Below are 8365 nucleotides of genomic sequence, written 5' to 3'. Positions count from 1 at the left end.
GATTTTTTTAAAACGTTTTTTTGTTTTGATTTTGTTAATTTTCATAGTGAGGTAGTGAAGAGTATGTATGTTACTGCTTTTTCCAGTTATGCATTACCACAGCACTCCTGTTTGATTCCTGTTCCTTTTTTTTTAAAGGGAAGAGCAAGATAAGCTAGTTCCAAATGTTCTCCCTCAGATTAATGGGATCATGATAGGTCAGGAAGACTTCAGGTTGCTAGAGAGTTTATTTGAAAAACAAATGATCAGAAATTCACAAACTACTTTCAGCTATCCCACAACCAAGTTTAGTCGAAGAATCCCTTGTTTTGCCCATGAACATTTCACCCAAACATTTCCCCTTGACAACAAGTTCAGAAGACATTTCCTTTCTCCTTAACTACATGGAAATTATTCTTTAAGAAATATTAAGCAGGACAAAAGTTAAACTAGCCTGCAGAACAATCTTCTCAGTTATAGCTTTCCCAATCTTTTTACTCTCATTTTTTTTCATCCTCTCTGTTGCATAGAGCCAATGTAATAAGTCAGATCTGAATTGTGTCTTAATTTCCCATTGCCTCACGTAGTTTATTATCTATGTCACTATCCTGATCTTTATTGATTTTTGAACAAGATACATATAGTACAAACTCACAGTCAGAATATGGGTATCTTTTTGCTGTAGAGAGGACACTTGAGGTAAATCTCCTATCACATTGTATCTATATATGCTGCAGGGTAATCTGTTTCTGTTAGTCACTTACTCCATTGCTTGAAGCCAAAGCCACAGTTTTCCTACTGTAAATTAAATTGTTCAGATCATGTATTGTTGGGTTATGTGGATATGGATGGTGGTTCCTTTGGTGCTGCACTTTGGATTATTCCCATTGCTTCGGCAAGACTGTTAATATAAAAAACTATATAAATATTTGCATAAGGAGATAGTGGAAGAAAGTGGGCAGTCGTTTGGCAGGACTAGAACTCCCCATCTCCCGATGATCGGCCAAAGTCACCCAGCCAGCTTTCATGTCTAAGACGGGACTAGAACTCACCATCTCCCGGTGATTGGCCAAAGTCACCCAGCCACCTTTCATATCTAAGGCAGGACTAGAACTCCCCATCTCCCGGTGATCGGCCAACGTCACCTAGCCAGCTTTCATGTCTAAGGCAGGACTAGAACTCCCCATCTCCCGGGGAGTTTAATGAAACATGCATTAAAAGTTTATAAAAGAATAATGTAGTACTGTAAAGACTCACAATGCCTATATTTCCAAAAAACAGTTTGAAGAACAATCTTATCATTTTAGCCTTTGCTAGTACTTGCTGTTGCTGTTCCAGGGAGCTCTGCTTAGATCATGTCCTGGTTTTTCTAATTTGCCCAGTAAGCATGAAGCTACCCATGTAGTAGCTTCATGCTTACTGGGCAAGTGAAGCTTCTGCTGGAGGGCTGTCATATTGGGAGTCCAAAATGCTAAGCTATCATAAGATGGAAACAAAAAGAGTTATTTGCTGCCATCTAGCAGTTGCCTAGATTTTTGCAGCTCTATCCTGCTTTGCAGCAACTAAGAAGACTTCACTGGACCATGGTCTAATTTCCAGAGATGTGGAATGAGGAAGAAGAAGCAAGTGTCCTGATTATGTTTGCATAGCAAGCATCAGGTGTGTCATGCACAAATCATTAGCCCTTAGGGCGAAGCCTTCCCTATTCAAGTACCATAGGCAAAAATATGTGTTATACAAATATTTCACTGTTTTTATTACTCATGATGGGGCATGCAAAGATAAAAAAAGGGAAAAGAGAATAGTAAAAGAAAAGGAAATGCAGAAATTACACAGACATAATGTTGGTGAGACTTTATAAGATGTAAGGGCACTTTAGGTCTTAACGTCTCAATGATTGACCTTTAGATGAATTTGAGAAATGTCTAATGAAGTTCCCAGGGTCTTTATTGGCTTTATGCAAAGAAATTTTCATAAAGTTCCTGGGCATCCAAATGCATTTTTTCACCTGTAAAAATAGAAATAATTTCTTTATTTAACAGGACGATGACAGTACCAATTGGAAATCATCTGATGCTCTATGCTCATCGAGTGGTAAATTATTTTAGCCCATGTTACGAGATCCAGCCAATATTTTCTGTGCTTTAGACTTATTTTTATATAGTTTCTCTTGTATTCAGTTTGACCGTGGGCTGTTCTAACAAAATCTTAGTAAATCTTAAATTTAGAAACAATAGAATAAATTCCAATTGAGTTCCTTTCAAATCAAGGAGCTTTTGGCCGCACCTTTCATTGAAATTTATAAAGCAAATTTGTTGTCTCAGTCGGGTGGAGTTTATATAATGTTACACGAAATCCAGTGCCTGATGCAAGACTCATCAAGGGTTTGTCTCAAAAACTATGTGCTATTTTCAGCTCCATTAATCATTGATCTGAAGTTTTCTTTATTTGTTTTTTTTAAAATATTGTACATAGATACAAGGAACAATGACACAGGACAAGGAGTCATGTGAAGGCATGAGTTCTTTCCCCGTAGAATATATCCTATTATATTATACTTAGTTGAAGTTTGAGATATTCGTAAGTTAAAAGTACAGATAGGCCTCGACTAATGACTATAATTGAGCCCAAAATTTCTGTTGCTAAGCAAGACAGTTGTTAAGTGAGTTTTGCCCCATTTTACGACCTTTCTTGGCACAGTTGTTATGTGAATCATTGCAGTTGTTTAAGTTAATAATACAATTGTTAAATGAATCTGACTTCCGCCATTCACTTTACTTGTCAGAAGGTCGCAAATAGTGATCACATGACTCTAGAACATTGCGACCGTCATAAGTATAAACCAGTTTCCAAGCACCCGAATTTTTATTGTGTGACCATGCAGAGACTACAATGGTCGAAGGTGTGAAAAATGGTTGTAAGTCACTTTTTTCAGAGCCGCTGTAACTTCAAACAGTCACTAAACAAATGGATATAAGTTGAGGACTCATCATGCAGTCCATGGACCAAATGTGTTTTGTGATATAACTTCCAGTAGTTTGGGGGAATAAAGCGCAGTTTCAGATTAGGTTTGGGTCAGAGCTGGTATTCAGTAGGTTCTGACCAGTTCTGGAAAACCGGTAGCGGAAATTTTGAGTAGTTTGAAGAACTGGTAAATGCCATCTCTGACGGGCCCCACCCCACATCTATTCTCTGCCTGTGGAGTCCCAGCTAATCAGGAGGAAATGGGGATTTTTCAGTAACCTTCCCCTGGAGTGAGGGAGGGAATGGAGATTTTATAGTGTCCTACCCCTGCCACGCCCACCAAGCCAAACCTACCAAGCCACACCCCTGCCACGCCCACCAAGCCACACCCACCAAGCCATGCTCACAGAACCAGTAGTAAAAAATTTTAAATCCCACCACTGGTTTGGGTACTGCCTCCTTCATACTGAATCTGTTTGCCCTACTGGATACATTTCTCCTACCATACAGCAAAATGGTTTTGGTTCCCTTTAGTATCCAATTAACCATAGTAGTATTTCTATTTCTGTGTCTTTTGATATATAGCTATACAGATAACATGAGTTTTTGCTCTCTCTCTCTCTCTCTCTCTCTCTCTCTCTCTCTCTCTCTCATTCATTCTCTTTCTCTCCCACCCTCCCTCCCTCCCTCCCTCCCTCCCTCCCTCCCTCCTTCTCTCTCTCTCTCTCTCTCTCTCTCTCTCTCTCTCTCTCTCTCTCTCTCTCTCTCTCTCTCTCTCTCTTTCTCTCTCTCTCTTTGGTCTCATTTTGCTAATAGTTTTTAATATGTCCTGATAAATAAACATCAAGCGGTAGTTTTTGCTAGCTAAATTAAACAATGGGTGCTCACTCTCATCTTGATACAGTATTGGGATTATGTGAGAATGTGCTGGATGCAGACTAAATTAGGAATTACTTTCCAACACACCAGCACATTTGGTCCAGAGAAAGAATTTTTAAAAAGAATGAGGGCATTTGAGTCTTTTTGATGCCTCTCCCCAAAAGCAAATACTGTATTTTTCAGATTATAAGACCCACCTTCCCCCCCCCAAAAAAGAGGCTGAAAATCTGGGTGCGTCTTATACACTGAATACAGCATTTTTTGCCTCCCAGTACCCTGCCCCTTCACCAAAATGGCCGTGGAGAGCCTGTAGAAGGTTAGAGCTCCTGGGGGCTGGGGAAGGCAGAAATGAGTGAAAAATAGGCCGTGTTTTGCTTGATTTTGCCCCTCCAGACCCCAGGAGTACTCTATAAGCCTCCTAAAGGCTATGCATACACTTTTTTGGCAAAAAACAGGCCCGTTTTCACGAAAAACAGGCCATTTGTGTCCCCTCCCCCCCCCTAGAGCACTCTGCAACCCCCCTAAAGGCTATTCATGTCTTTTTTTGAAAAAAGAAACCAGGTCCATTTTTGCAAAAAATGGGTAATTTTGGGGAGGTTTGCAGACTGCAAAACCTTTTTTTTTTAAAATTGCGTCTTCAAAACCTTGGTGTGTCTTATACTCCGGTGCATCTTATACGCCGAAAAATACGGTAATTTTATTTATGTGGACAGATAGTTCTTGATCATTTGATTTTAGTTGTATGTGACTATTTTTAAGGGCGGCTGGGTGGTTGTCTTCGGTTAGTTTATGGAGAGTACATGTTATATTTGTTTTATTCCATTGCGAAATACTTGGAATATGTTTGATCAGGAAAATACGAGTCGCAGTGGTGCAGTAGTTCGAATGTAGTACTGCAGACTACTTCTGCTGATTACCAGCTGCCAGCAGTTTGGCAGTTCAGGTCTCATTGGCTCAAGGTTGTCTCAGCCTTCCATCCTTCCAAGGTTGATAAAATGAGGACCCAGATTGTTGGGGGCAATATGCTGACTCTGTAAATCACTTAGAGAAGACTATAAAGCACTGTGAAGCAGTATATAAGTTTAAGAGCTAAGTGCTTCATGCCAAATAAATCTATAAATGCAATATGTATGCATACATACATAACACATCTACTTAGCTGTGGGGCATCTTAAGGACTATGTTTTCTAGACAGTATTCACAGTGCATCATGCAGGGAGGAAGGGAACACTCAGGGTTACATTTTTATAAAATGCCAAGGAGTTGTGGAGGCAAAGCTAATCCTTTTTTGTTATGGATTCATTCTCTGGAATAGTTGCCTTGGAGGCATATCAGATACTCTCCTCTTTGGTCTACTTCATTAAAAGAGTTAAAACTCCTTTATCCGAATGGTAATTGCAGGGCTGAAAGAAATACTGTAAGGGTTAAATGGATGGGAGTTATTTTTTGTAGTTAAATGGATTCATTCAAGCTTAGAGAGCACCAAGGACCCCAAATTTTGATAAATAGTTTCCTGTGGTTTTTACTGTAAACTATCAGGAGTTATTTGAGCCAGGTGGTATAGAAAAGCTTTCAGTAAATAAATAAATAATAGTCTTGGGTGGGGCATTAATGTGTGTCATCCCAGCCCATGTGGTCAGAGGTACGAGGGTAAGGCTTCATACAACTGTATTTACTTCACTGAATATATAAATGCCAAAAAGAAATAGTTTGGGTTCCATTCTTGTCAATTCATATAGGAAAACAGTAATTTAAACTTAACTGCCACATAATTAGGCAGAAAAAACAGCTTCAAAGTTGGAGAGAAGATCAATGGGAGGGCTGAAAGAAATACTGTAAGGGTTAAATGGATGGGAGTTATTTTTTGTAGTTAAATGGATTCATTCAAGCTTAGAGAGCACCAAGGACCCCAAATTTTGACAAATAGTTTCCTATGGTTTTTACTGTAAACTATCAGGAGTTATTTGAGCCAGGTGGTATAGAAAAGCTTTCAGTAAATAAATAAATAATAGTCTTGGGTGGGGCATTAATGTGTGTGATCCCAGCCCATGTGGTCAGAGGTAGGAGGGTAAGGATTCATACAATTGTATTTACTTCACTGAATATATAAATGCCGAAAAGAAATAGTTTGGGTTCCATTCTTGTCAATTCATTTAGGAAAACAGTAATTTAAACTTAACTGCCACATAATTAGGCAGAAAAAACAGCTTCAAAGTTGGAGAGAAGATCAATGGGAGGGCATATAATTTGTATTTTGAAGAGTCAATTTGCATCTGTAGCACTTTCATTTTCAAAAAGGGCTGGATGATATACGAAACCTGAGACTCCTTTCGAGAAGAATAAACAAGCAGGGCTAGATGGACAAATATGGGATCTTTCGATAAGGAAGTCTCAGATTACTGGTTTATTATATATTATTATTAGGTGTGCATACATAAGATGAATACATGGTTGGATATGTGGCTAAAAAGTCATGCACTATGTTGTTATTCATGTATTATGTAAATCAGCCAATTATCAATCTATTCATCAAACCTTGGCTAAACAAATTGTTGCTTCATGCAACAGGAAGCCCAGTCAAAGGCTGAAGGCTTTCATCTGCTTGTTCTACTAAGTCAATTTATTTAATCAATTTGTTCAATGAAATGGCAGTGTGCTCATATCTGATAAGTGTCTCTTTCTGTTTTAAAAAGAAACAGTGTAAAGATCGCTGTCTGCTTAGTAAATCTGGCCTGTTACATTGCACCATTGGCTTGTTAAGCTAGTTTGGCAGAAAACCGTCTCTTGACAATAATTCCAGCTGCAATAGAGCAAATTCTATTCTATCTTTACACACCTAGGTTATGAATGAGGGATTAACTCTGCAACATGTCAGGGATCACTTATTTGCAAATTATGCCAGGAGTAGATGCTCACTATCAGCTAGAAGAGTGTTTCTCGTTCTTGTGAATTTAAAGACGTGGGGACTTCAATTTCCAGAATTCTCCAGTCAGCATGGGGGTTCACAAAGCTGAGAAAAAATTGAATTTAGAATATAATTTCTCTTCTGATTACAACCTCTGAAACATCAACTCATGAATCATTCATTCTCTGAATACCGATTAAATGTAGGGGTTTTCTTCTGCTTATTGGCAAAACTGCAACCATTGCGAGCAATAGGTTCTTACTTATGACTGCTGCATTCACTTAGCAACTATTGCAACAAACTGTTGCAAAATCAGATCAGTCATATGGCAGATCCATTTTACAACTATTAAAACTTCTTACCATAATGGGAACATTCCATTATGGAAGTAACTCAAGAACTACCTGAAAGGTTGCTCCTATCTTTACAGTTGCTGACCCAAGTTCATCATAAGTCAGATTCTTCCTCATTTTTACACTTTGTTTGTGTTCAGGGGGGAAAAAAACCCAATGAGTTGGCAAAACCTTAATAAAAGAAGGTTTTTAATGTTTTTCTCTATGACAAAATGTTACTAGTAGACTGGTTGAATTATTATTGAGTTGGGATTCCACCCAGATGTCAGTCATTAAATAACATAATTTTGCCTTTTAAAATTAAAGGGAAAAATGACTTTCTCTTTGTGCAGGAAAGACATATTGACTCTGAGGTTGTGACTTAGCTGAATTACAAACTACTCCATTATATTCTAGACCAGTTAATTATGCAGCTCCCCCCACACTGTGAGTTTATAGTTCAGTACATGTGCAAACTCAGGAAATAATGAGTTAAGTGCATAAACCATGGTTAACGTATCCATGGAAAGAGATAGAAAGTAAATCCTGTTACTCTAATACAGGGTTAGGGCATGGTTGGCTAGGGAATTCTGGGAATTGAAGCCCACAAATCTTACAGTTCACAAGATTAGACACTCCTATTATAATAGAAAAATGAGTGGTTGTATCACAATATTAAAACAACCCTTGCAACACTTTCCTGAAATGTAGATGTTTATATGGGAGGAAATATACATTTTTTTTTCTGCAGCCTCTTTTTTCAATTTATAGCAACAGGTTCTTTAAATAGCCTGTTTCCCCAAAAATAAGACCCATTATGAAAATAAGACTTAGCATGTTTTTATGTATGCACCTAATATAAGCCCTACTCCCCCAATAAGCCCTACTTAAGATCCTGCACAGCTGACTGGCTGCCCATTCCATTTGGTTGCTTGTGGTGCCACAGCCATGAGGTGAGGCAGGCTGGTGGTGAATCTGCCCCATGTGCCCTGCACCAGCTTACTTCAGGATTCCCACAGCCAGGCCATCCATGCCCCGACATCTGCCTCAGGGTAGCAGCACCAGTAGCAATGTGCAGGAAGAATCCATGTGGCCGCCAACCCACTTCTGCTTCTTCACGGCCGCAACAGAGCAGGAGACTGTGTGGTGTGTTGGTGCCATGGTTGTGATGTGAGGCAGTTATCAGGACGTGGATGGCCTGACTGCAAGGGGCCCGAGGTATGGTAGTGTGGGGCATATATTCTTCTGCTACTAATGCAAAGGCTATACAAGTGACATCCAAGTTCCTTTACCCTGGCTCCATCAC

This window comes from Thamnophis sirtalis, unplaced genomic scaffold, assembly GCF_051295495.1.
Source record: "Thamnophis sirtalis isolate CommonGarterSnake01/CBP01778 unplaced genomic scaffold, rThaSir2_p1.2 scaffold_8, whole genome shotgun sequence".
Lineage (NCBI taxonomy): Eukaryota > Metazoa > Chordata > Lepidosauria > Squamata > Natricidae > Thamnophis > Thamnophis sirtalis.
Note: the sequence above shows the minus strand (reverse complement) of the source record.